Source organism: Protomyctophum bolini, assembly GCF_963924005.1.
Source record: "Protomyctophum bolini genome assembly, chromosome: 12".
Taxonomy (NCBI): domain Eukaryota; kingdom Metazoa; phylum Chordata; class Actinopteri; order Myctophiformes; family Myctophidae; genus Protomyctophum; species Protomyctophum bolini.
The window spans coordinates 34,839,494-34,851,813 of NC_137873.1; positions in this window are offsets into that span (position 1 = coordinate 34,839,494).

Consider the following 12,320-nt stretch of genomic DNA (forward strand, 5'->3'; position numbering starts at 1 on the left):
CATAGTTACATATCTTCAGATGACGCACCGCAGCCAAAGAAATATTTGAGAGAACGACTGCTTCCGAGGACACTTGAGGTAAAATGAGGATCACTCATACAGTATGTAGTATGTACTCAGAGAGCGCTCATTAAAACATCAATTGGGATGAGTGGCAGCAGGCTGTTCAAAGTAATCTGAACATCAATTTGGAGAATTTCTGGTGTTTCTCATCATTTTTTTTGGTGTGTCCATGTCTCAGTCTACTTATAATGTCCTCGGATAAAAAAAAAGAAGAAGGCTGAACAGAATAAGATAAATGTTTTAACTCATTTCATATATAAATTCCATAAATATGAGAGAACCATGCCATTTCGAATCCAGTCAGAAAGTGGGAAATCAAGGTAACGACTTTCAAAGTGGGTTAGAACAAAACAACAATCTGTGGGAGATGAGATTTGATTCATCTTTTGACTGCAACAATAAGAAGAACAGAGTGCAAATCAACAAGAGGCTGTTACCCGAGGCCGTTTCCCTCAGTTGCTCCATTGAGTTATTTTTAGAAATGCTATCTATCTAGTGAGCAGAAACTGTTGTCTTGTAGCTTGCTCATTGTTATGAAAGGTACTGTGGTCACAGTGTGGTGGCCAGTAATGAATAGTACAACTGTACTTAAATGGGCATTTCACTCCAAGTAATTGAACAAACATAGTCCCCTCACGCACTAGAATGACAATATACTAGTACAGGTAATCTATGGAAAAAAGGGTCAACCTCAAACAAATTGCCAAAAAAACAAACTAAGCCGATTTTCTATCTTCAATACACCTGCAGAAACAAAAGTTGCCTGGAATTGTCTGAGGGGAAAGTTTTGAAAAAGGCCTGTAAAGTATGACCACCATTGACAACCTATATAAGGCAACATTTTAAAAATGTCATTATGCTTTAAGTGGCATGTAGACTGGAACCCACCTATGCTTTATATATATATATACATATACATATATAGCGAGACATGAGACTAATTAATTAGAGCGACAGAGAGAGAGGAGTGTGTCTACGTGTGTGCGTCAATTTAACAAAGGTGCAGACGATCAGAGATCAGCAGAGAGTGAGCAATGTTTGCGCTACTCTATGCCGAATTGAAGTGGACTCGGCTCCAGACTTTCCTTTTCCTCCCTGGAAATAAAAACGTCTGGGTTTCCGAGTGTGACGTGTCAAACCAGGGGGTTTTCATGATTCTGAATCCATTCCGTGCATTAGTTTTGAACGAAAAACACTCCTTGGGCTAAAAACGGCCATAGCCGTCTTGACAGAATCAGTATTACTAAATGTATATCAAATCATCAAAATATTTAATCTACTTAAAAACTGTCTGGGGTGCAAACAAAGCCAGAGCAGACACCCAGACGGGTGGTTGTATGAATGTGCGTGCGTGCATATGTGCGTGCGTGCATATGTGCGTGCGTGCGTGCCGTGCATGTATGTTTGTATGTTATACATGTATGTAATGTATAGATTTACTATGATGGCTGTATAAGTAACATACATTTCTGAATAGGATGGGCAACCAAATGTGATAACACCATGTCCCCAGACTAAACTACTGATTTTGGAGTGAATTCCCTTGGCTAAAGACGGAAAAAAGTGTAGGGTATAACACTGTTTTTGTTGTTTTTCCTTCTATATAATTATTTGTCGTCATGAGTTGTCACCTGCCGAATTGGCTGTGTCCGAAGTTTTGAAGGTCTTAATAAAGAAATACTTTCTGAAACGTCTATGGGGAAAATGAACGGGGAATTATTGTCCTCGTTGTTCTGAAAGGGGGTGGGACTGCGACGCTCTAATCTATATTGTTAAGATTTTGTACAGAGTTGATGCATATACATGCAGATTTATCAAACGATCAATTTAAAACTTGGGAACCATTTAACAAGAGGGGACAAGAAGGCTGCCTCCTTTTCCCCCTCTCTACACCACCATCTCTTCCCCGATCTACAAGCTCACAACGTGTTGCGATGAGTTGTTGTTGTTGTGAGTTGTAGATCTGCAATTTTCTGTGAATGTTTGCCCCAAAATTAGGACGCTAGATGGTGTGGTTAATATTGATTTCACATATTAATCATTTCATTAGGACTAACTAACTCTAGTCTAAATCAAATGATTTCAATTGTTACGGGTCAATTTACTTTAACACACTGACAACCACAGCATTACACCGAGACATTGAAAACAAGGACCAATAGAGAGTTGTGTCTTGAGATCTTTACTGTGGAATAGTATGAAGCACGTAAAGGTAGACTGTTTCCTACTCTGTTTTCACTAGAGGGCAATGGTGGGGTTTTAGCGTTTCAGCAGGCCAGTGACCTATTCACAGTAAATACCCTTCAGTGGTATAATAATCCCTTGGCTTACATGCAGGTCCGTTTTGTGCACACTCAACACTGATTTACTGTGCATTAGTTTCAAACTCTGACCCTTCTTTCATGTTAACGGAACACTTTATTTTTATTTTTATTTAATTGCCGTTATTATCTCAATCAATACTTCAAATGCCCGCTGGCCTAGTGGTCCAGGCCGCATGTCACATATATATAGGCTCTGGGGCCTGACAGCGTGTTGCGTGTTCGAGTCCCGTTCATGACGACCGTTGCTGCGTGTCTCTCCCCTTCTCGCTCTCTCTCTCTCCCAACTGCCTATCTTCACTAATAACTATCAATAAAGGCAAAAAGCCAAAAACAAATCTTAAAAGAAAAAAGAAAATACTTCAAATGACGGTGATTCTGGTGAAGTCACACGCACACAATAAACCTCCATAACAAGAGAAAGCCATCATTCATCAGACATGTATATAGTAGTGATGTATGGTTATGGACTGTGTGACGGATGTACAGTAATCACACACATGCATGATGCAAGAAATCACCTTTGTATTTATTACACCAGTGCACCAGTCAACAAACAAGCCCCCCCCCCCCCCCCCCCATCCAGACAAAAAGTGTTTTATTTTTGGGTTTGCATATACAGTATGAAGGTCAACATGACCCCCCGCCCCATATCGTGCGCGTGAGTGAACACGTGACTATACGGTAGTAATACTCGTATCGGAATGCTCTTCCACAGCGCAGTCAGTCACGTGTTGCATAGACCCCGCCTTGTGGCTATAAATGCCTTCTAGGACTGCCAATGGTTAGACCATCTGGTGGAGGAGAACAAATCCCTCCCGCTTACTCCCCAGCGTGCCATTTCAGAAGGTCAAGGAACTGTACGTTTCCTTCGGAGGAAAAATAAATAAAGAAATGCGTAGTGCATGCATACATGCCCCCGCCGCTGACCTCGTCCTCCCCCTCCATAATATCCCTGTTTCTTTTCATGCAGTGGTGGAAAAAGTGTGGTATGTACTCTACTCTAAGTATAAAAGCATCAATACTGCAATATAGAAACACATGGTGAAAGTACGTAATTCAAAATCTACTCGAGTAACGGTACTAAATTGGCATCAAAATGAACTTAAAAGTACCAAAAGTACTCATTGTGCAGAATGTAGTGTTTAAAGTTTCAAATAAAAGGATAAAAGTTACAAATAGCTATTTTCAAATGGCCGAAATGTATATAGGGCTGAAGTGGTTTATCTATGTTTTGTAATAATATAATAATCAAAATCTACAAAGTAACTATATAGCAACTAAAGTTTTCAAATAATTGTAGTGAAGTCAAAGTGCAATATTTGCCTCTGAAATACTGTATATCCATATTCAGGGTCTAATTCCTCATGGGGGCTGGAGCCCTGCCCCGCCCCCACGGAGTCTACATCACTGCTATACATTATTACTTACTTTATATACATCACCTCCTCGTGTAAGCAGAGAGGAGTACAGTACAGTGGACAGAGAATAAAATACCACATGGTGCCTCCTAAAAAGATAGCCATCAGACACTGTGTGAGCTGCCCCCCCATTCCTTCTCCTCTTCCCACTTCCCACATTAGCAGAAGATGCTGCCCGCTGAATTCCCCGAAATCCTCTCTTCATTAGTTGCAACGTCAAGTTGAGCAATAAGCGCTATAGCTAGCTGCACATCATGAACGGAGCACATCTGCACATCTCTCCCAGTTGTGCTCGGGCCTTAGAAGCATATTATCCCATTTAGGCCTGACGTCGAAATTAAAAAAATAAGTTTTCTAATTTTCTGAAAGATTTGAGGCATTTTAACGATTTTTCAAAAATAGCAGACGTACAAGCTCATAGCGCGCCACCGAGTGGCGCGCTATGAGCTTGTAGATCTGCTATTTTTCAATAGCTAAATTATAACATAACGCATGTAACCACCCGCTCAAAATGGGTTAATATCAGCTCTTCTCAAGGTGGTCGGACCACCTATACAGGGACCTACGGTACCAAGCTACTGGCGATTATACACATCTTTTAGTTTGATATTTGAGGATAAACAGAAGTTTGAAGAGTGCCTTTTTAACATATTTCATAAGCACTAGAGAAGAAGCAGTATATACTCCCCGGTCCCAGGGAACGTGTCAAGAACTGTTAATGAATAATGATGAAGCCGCACCGTACCAAACAATGTGAGGAATTAAGGAGCTCCGCACAAACTGCGTTGCCAAACCTATTTTGTCAGAAAAAGAAAAAAACACCCATGGGGGGGCCTGACATTCTGTATCGCTGTACTTGAACTCTTTTACGATTGGGGACCGACATCAGACCACACCCCGTGATCTGTGCTTGGGAATGTGTTTTAACCCATTCTGACCTGAGATCAGATTCAATTTTTCTTTTCTTCTAAAATCAGTTTTTCTGAAATACCCGTTTCTAGATCACTGGTGCTCAATATTTCATGTCAAGGAGACCAATCTTTTTATGCATTTGCCTGCCGACCCCCATCTGGAAATATGTTGTTCCATGAAGGGACCTCCCCAGAAGCAAGGATTTGAGTTAAAAACCTTCACTCATTAAGAATATATATTCAATGATTTGAGGCACATTTTCACGATTTTCCTAAAAATAGCAGACCTACAAGCTCGTATGATATGAGCTTGTAGATCTGCTATTTTTCAATAGCAAAAGCGTAACATAATGCTAACACCACAAAGGGGTTCCCGCACAAAATGCGTTAAGTCACACAGCATGAATTCCTGTTCCCCTCCGTCTGTTTTCTCTAGCCAGGTATCATGGGCTTTAAACCCAGTCAATCACTCCAGACATGTTATCATCGCTGACGTCTACGATAACACACTGAGGGCTCACCTCGGGGTCATTCTTTAACAATAGAGAAATAACAACGCTTATTTTTTGAGCGGTGCCTCTTGCTCCATTACGGAGCTATGTGTGTCCTTATGTAATGCATACTAGTGTATACACGTCCCCGAAGGCTCGGCGGAACCGGGCCAAGCCGCCCGCAGTTTTTTTCTTTTTTTCTGGTCAGTGCCCATATGGACTGCATACAATACAACGGGGAGTGCAAGCCCTGTGTTTTATTGTATATACAGTGATAAATAATACAACACAATGCTTACATATTCTGACACACAAAACCTCCATTAATTTAAAAGACTGCATGTGGGTGGCCTCCACATGAATGCGAGGTATGCCCCTGATACCAGGAAAGATAAAAACTGTGATGTCTGTGGGAATTCTGACCTCTTCGTCGGCGACCTATATAAAAGGTCTCTCTTTACAACATCACAAATTGATACGGAAAGGTATATATTTACACTTAATTGCTTCGGAGGCCTGGGGGGGGGGGGGGGGGGTCTGGATGCACATGAGGCTGTCTCCTCTGCACAATCGCTTAACAAGGAGGTCTTTCTCCACTGAAGAGATCACAGGGTTACCTTCATAATGCTCATACTACGCAGCAAAAACGACTGTTTTCTTTTTTATCTCTGTAGGAGTGAGTATGCGCAGGGTGTGTGTGTTCAGCACCTACCCTGGGTACGAAAAAAAGGTTACAAATATATACATTTACACTGAGGAATGTATATATACAGATTTATAGAAAAAATTAAAAATAAATATCTGAATTTAGTACCAGTGACTGAGGTAAACAAACGTACTGTAGGAATCAAGATAAAAGAAAAACAAGAACATTTTCTCCCCTTCAAGTCCCAATTTAGTATATAGCCAATTCCCCAGCCTCTCCACAAGTACTCCATCTCTGCTAACCCCCACAATCAGTCATTGGGAGAGTGAAGAAAGCCTCAGGTCTCCTCCGATATGGCTACTAGTCTTTAAAAAGAAAATAATTGCACAAAGTATCTAAACCCAGAAATATCAAACGTGTGTGTTTTTCTTTTAAGCATATACCCAAAACGATTTGTGTCATCGGCTGGTGCTTTTTAGCCCACTGTTCCCATCTTACAATGACAGGATACATGGTTAAAACAACATCCAGGTCACACACACACACACCTTCCGTATTTTCAGTTTGGCACGGTATTAGGTTTAATGTTTATCTAAACACTTTTGATGTTTCCTGTATTCTGGAGATAGGGGGGGGGGGTACCCCAAACTACGCGTGAACAGCGTCATTTCTTTTGGCATGTGATATAAAGAAATCTCATCTAGAGTCTAGACGTCGATGAATATAAACAAGGAAGGGTCTGATAACAGCATGGCTCCCATGAGGATCTCAGACTTGTGGTGGAAAAAGCACTCAAATGTTTTATTTAAGTAAAAGTGTCAATAATGCAATATAGAAATACTACACGTTACGAGTAAAAGTCCGGAATTCTAAATGCACTTGAGTGAAAGTACTAAAGTATTGGCATCGAAATGTACTTAAAAGTACTAAAAGTAGTTATTATGCAGAATGTCTCATTTGAAGTTTTCAAATGTACAGAGTTATAGACATAGTTGAAAATAGAAGATCTACAAGCTCACAATGCGTCGCATCGCTATTTTCCAAAATGTATATGATGCTGAAGTGGTTTATGTATGTTTTGTCATAATAATCAAAATCTACAAAGTAACTAATAACTAAACTTTTTAAATAATTGTAAAAGTATAATATTTGCCACCCGAGATAGAAATAAAAGTATTGATAATTGGAAATACTCAAGTACAAATACCAGTTACTTTCCACCACTGGACGTCTGTGTGGTATATCTATGTTGTATGCTTCTATATTTGGCAAGATTTAACTTCCGTTATAAACTTAAGTTAAATAAACATTTAATTTCAAAATCTATATTCCATCCTCCTTGGCCTATAGTGGCAGTGTGCACAATGCATTTGGCACTGATTTCAGTGGTTTACGAGATTAGCCTCTCTCTCTCTCTCTCCCCCTCCTGATGGCTCGCCTCCTGCAAATGAATTAATATTGTAATCTACTACTCTATGACACCAGTATTCCCTCCTAGTACTTAAAAAAGTTGTTAAATACATTTATAGGGCCGCCCCCCATTTTCTACGGCCGGTCATGATGAATCACGGTCGTAAATTCTATCTCGATAGGGCTACGGTTTGCCTAGATAAGATCGTTCAACACACTGAGAGCGGCGGAGTTGAGTTCACCGTTTAACGCTGGTAAAACTTCCATCTACACTGTACTCACACTTTCCATATGCATACAGTATATCAGTGTATGCCGTGTAAAACAAGCTAAACCAAAATCATCTGTAGTCTGTACTGTACTGTGCTGGACTGCTTGTGGAACATAGTGAAACAGCACTGCTCGTTTTCATATCAAGGACCCCCAAATTGACACTTATTAGACCCCCATTTGAAAAGATATGCCAGGGACCCCCCATATGAGAAGATTTCTACAGCTCTGGCAGTGATTCTCAACTAATTTAATTTCAAGGACCCCCCCAGTTTGACATGCATTGATTAGGCTACGGACCCCCCGTTTCTAATGGCATTTGTAACTCTAGGAACTTTGTAAAATCAATGTTCCTTTAGCTCTCAGAGTTACAGACCCATAAGGGTCCATTTGGTTCCTAACTATCATTTAGCCCGGGGACCCCCTGGAACTACCTCAAGGACCCCTGGGGGTCCCTGGATGGACCCCACTTTGGGAACCCCTGTGCTAGATAACATCAACAACAGTGTTGTGTGAAAACAGACCCATTAAGAACATTTTGAGTGGATTGTTTTGATCATGTTGTATTTGGCTCCGTGTGCGACAGCGTTTTGTGAGTTAATCACGATAAGGCCTTATCTGTATCTCACATACTGGAATCGCACTGGAATTGTACAGTACCACAGTGATCAATCCAATCAGTCATGGTATTGTTTTACTAGCTATATGAAATTAACAGACAGAAAATAATCTGTCTAAATGGGGATTTAGGCCTATACAAGCATGATATAGCTGCAGGCACATGGCCAAAAATAGCTGATTAAATTTGATCAGAATACATTATATTATATATATACATTATGTAATGCTTTAGCTATTGAAAAATAGCAGATCTACAAGCTCATATAGCTCTGCTATTTTTGAAGAATCGTGAAAAGTGACACGAAAGTGTTTGAGAACGACTGACATAGAAAAACATATAGCTTTTTCAAGAAAACAGTCAGGATTTAGAAGACATTTGCGGAATAGTTCCCAGGTCAAAATGGGTTAAAGACAGTATATGACTGACGAACAAAAGTCTTAACCCATTCTGACCGGGCACCCATGTTGGTGTTAGCATCATGTTGTGCTTTAGCTATTGAAAAATAGCAGATCTACAAGCTCATAGCGCGCCACCGAGTGGCGCGCTACGAGCTTGTAGGTCTGCTATTTTTGAAAAATCGAAGAACGACTGACATTTTTTAGAATCTGATCTCAGGTCAGAATGGGATAATCAAACCAGTGTGTGTCCAGTGGAAACCTCGTATGAATCTGATCTCAGGTCAGAATGGGTTAAGGTGGAAAAAACGAAAAATCCGAAAAACGCAGCAGTGTGCAAAGGGACCTTTGCTGTGGAGAATATCCACAAGACACGTGTATGGGCGAGTCTATATGATACCAACGCATGGCTACTACAAGTCAAACACACACACACACACACACACACACACACACACACACACACACACACACACACACACACACACACACACACACACACACACACACACAGGATGCAAGAAACAGACCAGGCTTGCCAAGAAAAGCAAAGCCAACAGTCCAGTCTAGGAAAGCATGTTTATATGTTAGCAAAAGGCTGTCATCACAATGACTGGCTACATGCCCTGATATAGTCTTGATAAATGGACAGAAAAATCTGCAATGTTGCAACTTTCAATTCATTGTCCAATGCAATTGACGACGGGGGTTTGGTTGTGTAAGCAAACGTGACAGGGTCTGAGTGAATGGCACATTCAAATGTCAAAATCGCAAGAGGAAATATTTTTGGTTTATTTTCGATGTTAGTTTTTGAGCAGTGGTGCTTTTTAAATAATATGAAATGAACCGAAGACTATATTGATTTGAATAAAAAAATATGATTCCAAATGTATGAAGTGTCTTTGTCAACATATATTGTTGTTTTCTCAATTGAGGCTGTAATTCCCATTTAATTTACCACTTGAATGAGTTACCCATAATGTTAACAGAGCAGAGGGGAGACGACAGACAGAGAACCTGTCGCTTTAAAGGGACGTCACTGCCTTTACGAGGCTACGAGCGCCGACTTTGAAGAGTGGAATTCTCAATAATAAATCCCGATCCCAACTGACTTTGTTCATTCATGTCTATATTTTGAACATGTCACTGGCTTACTAATATGTTCTACCTACCTCAACTTGTATAATTAACTTGGCTGAATAGTTGCATGGGAAAATAACCCCGCTGAATGGAGGAGTGACATATCCTGACATTTTCAACTACCTAGTGAATTCTCCAGATGAGTATTAATAATTAGTCTTGCAAGAAGCTGTTTACATCATTTTCCAACAAATACATAACATATAAAACGAAATACAACAAATATATCTGGGTATTGAAAACCTCCAGGGATGCAACCGTTACGTATATACCGTGCGACCACTTTGACTAGCACTTTTCACAAACTGATGGAGTATAGGTATACACTGTAGGATGTATATTGAGATGGCAGGTATGTGACATTGAAAAGGACAAATCAAACATATGGGACACTTTATCGGAACAAAAAATAAATCGCTACAGCCTCAGTAATGAACCAGTGAAATTAGGGTACTTTATGATGCCTCTCATAGGGATTGCATTGGCAGCTGCAGTACAACGTTCTAACGGACCAGAAGTGGGGACGCTGTCTCATTTGGGGGGCGTGACATTTGTAGTCCCCGTGTGTCTCTATATAAACAAATGGGAGAGGGGTGGGGCCGAGAAAGGCCCTTAATTCAATTCAATCTTTATTTCAGACTCAGGGGAATCCATATATTTATCCATATAAAAACCCCAGAAACTGGAAGGGGCCTTATCTTCAAACAGGGTTTAGGAACATAATAATAATAATAATGTACAATAATAATAATAATAATAATAATGTACAATAATAATAATAATACAAATTTGGATGCAACTCAAACCGGCGTTGAGAAAATGGAAACAAAAACAGGGAATCAAACCTGTTGCACCATTTAGTCGAGAGAAATACTTACTCCCATGCCTAATTGATGGGGTGTCTTGGGATACATTATTGGATACCGTTTGCCCAGGTCAATATTGCAGGGAGGACGTTTCTGGCCTCGGAGAGCCAGCCCAAGCACCAACACTGTGAGAACACAAACAAAGCTCATCCAACTAAGTGAGTCTGTTGAAAGTGATAGTACTGGGCAGTTATAGATACATATACCCAGCTTATTAATTAATTAATATGTAATATGCCGTGGCGCCTAGAATAGGGTCTGTGTGTCTGTCAGTGTCTTTCTGCGGCTAATCTCGCAAACCACTCGACCAATCAGCAGTCAGCACCATTATGAACGAGAGAGAACTAGAGCGTGAAATAAGGAGGTCCCAAAGGGTATAGCGTATAGGCCAAGAGGCATGTTAACCTACAAGGCAACTTACCAGGCTTTGAGGCCCGTAGCCTTAACACATTCTGACCTGGGATCAGATTCTAAAAAGGTCTTCCACATCCTGACAGTTTTCCATTCTGACCCGAGATCAGATTCTAAAAATGTCTTCTACGTCAGTCGCTCTTCGATTTTTCAAAAATAGCAGATCTACAAGCTCGTAGCTTGTAGATCTGCTATTTGATCTGCTATCCGCTGGGTTCTGCTGGGTTCCCTCCCAGAATGGGTTAAGCCAGATGGTTTCTTACTCGACCCCCATTACATGCCTATATAATATTCCTGCCAGCAATGTAAGACTTGCCGAGCCATGAGGCCCATAGGGCAGGCAGCTTGATGTACAAGTACACCCCCTGGACATGACGTACAAGTACACCCCCTGGACATGACGTACAAGTACACCCCCTGGACATGACGTACAAGTACACCCCCTGGACATGACGTACAAGTACACCCCCTGGACATGACGTACAAGTACACCCCCTGGACATGACGTACAAGTACACCCCCTGGACATGACGTACAAGTACACCCCCTGGACATGACGTACAAGTACACCCCCTGGACATGACGTACAAGTACACCCCCTGGACATGACGTACAAGTACACCCCCTGGACATGACGTACAAGTACACCCCCTGGACATGACGTACAAGTACAACCCCCTGGACATGACTGTATGTCCAAGGAACTATAGAAAGGCCAAGTTAAAAAGATATTGTATAGTTCATGCATGCCTTTTGGCCTCTGACATGCACCACTTTGAAAATGTAATGGAGAGGGTCCTATAGCCTGGTCAGCGTCTCTCAGAAACACTGGCAATCAATCGGTGTCTAACTCAAACAACCTGCCGTTTTCAAGGCAGCGCTGGCCAGCATTCAGGAGGTATTGGGGCCATGTGATCGGCAGTGAACGTGTCGCTATATATACCCACCTATAAAAGTAAAGTGACCAGTGTCAGCGACTGTGGCCATGCAGCCCCCCGGGATGGATGCTGTATAGGAACGCTGTGGAGTTTCCTGGTTCCTGGACAGTATAGAATGGCGTTCTCCTGTCGTTGCTTTGTTAGCATGTTTGCAGCCAATAGCCAGCCCCCCTATACCCTGTTTAACCCATTTGGACCCGAGGACGATTCTACGAATGCCTTCTCTAAATCCTGACGGTTTTCTGAAAAACCCATGTTTCTATGTCAGTGGTGCGCTGACATAGAAATAGACATAGATGTGAAGGACCCCAAAAAAGATTTGAGTTAAAAACGTTCGCTGTGAAAGAATAATATATATTCAAAGATTTTTCAAAAATAGCAGATCTACAAGCTCATAGCGCGCCACTCGCTTGTA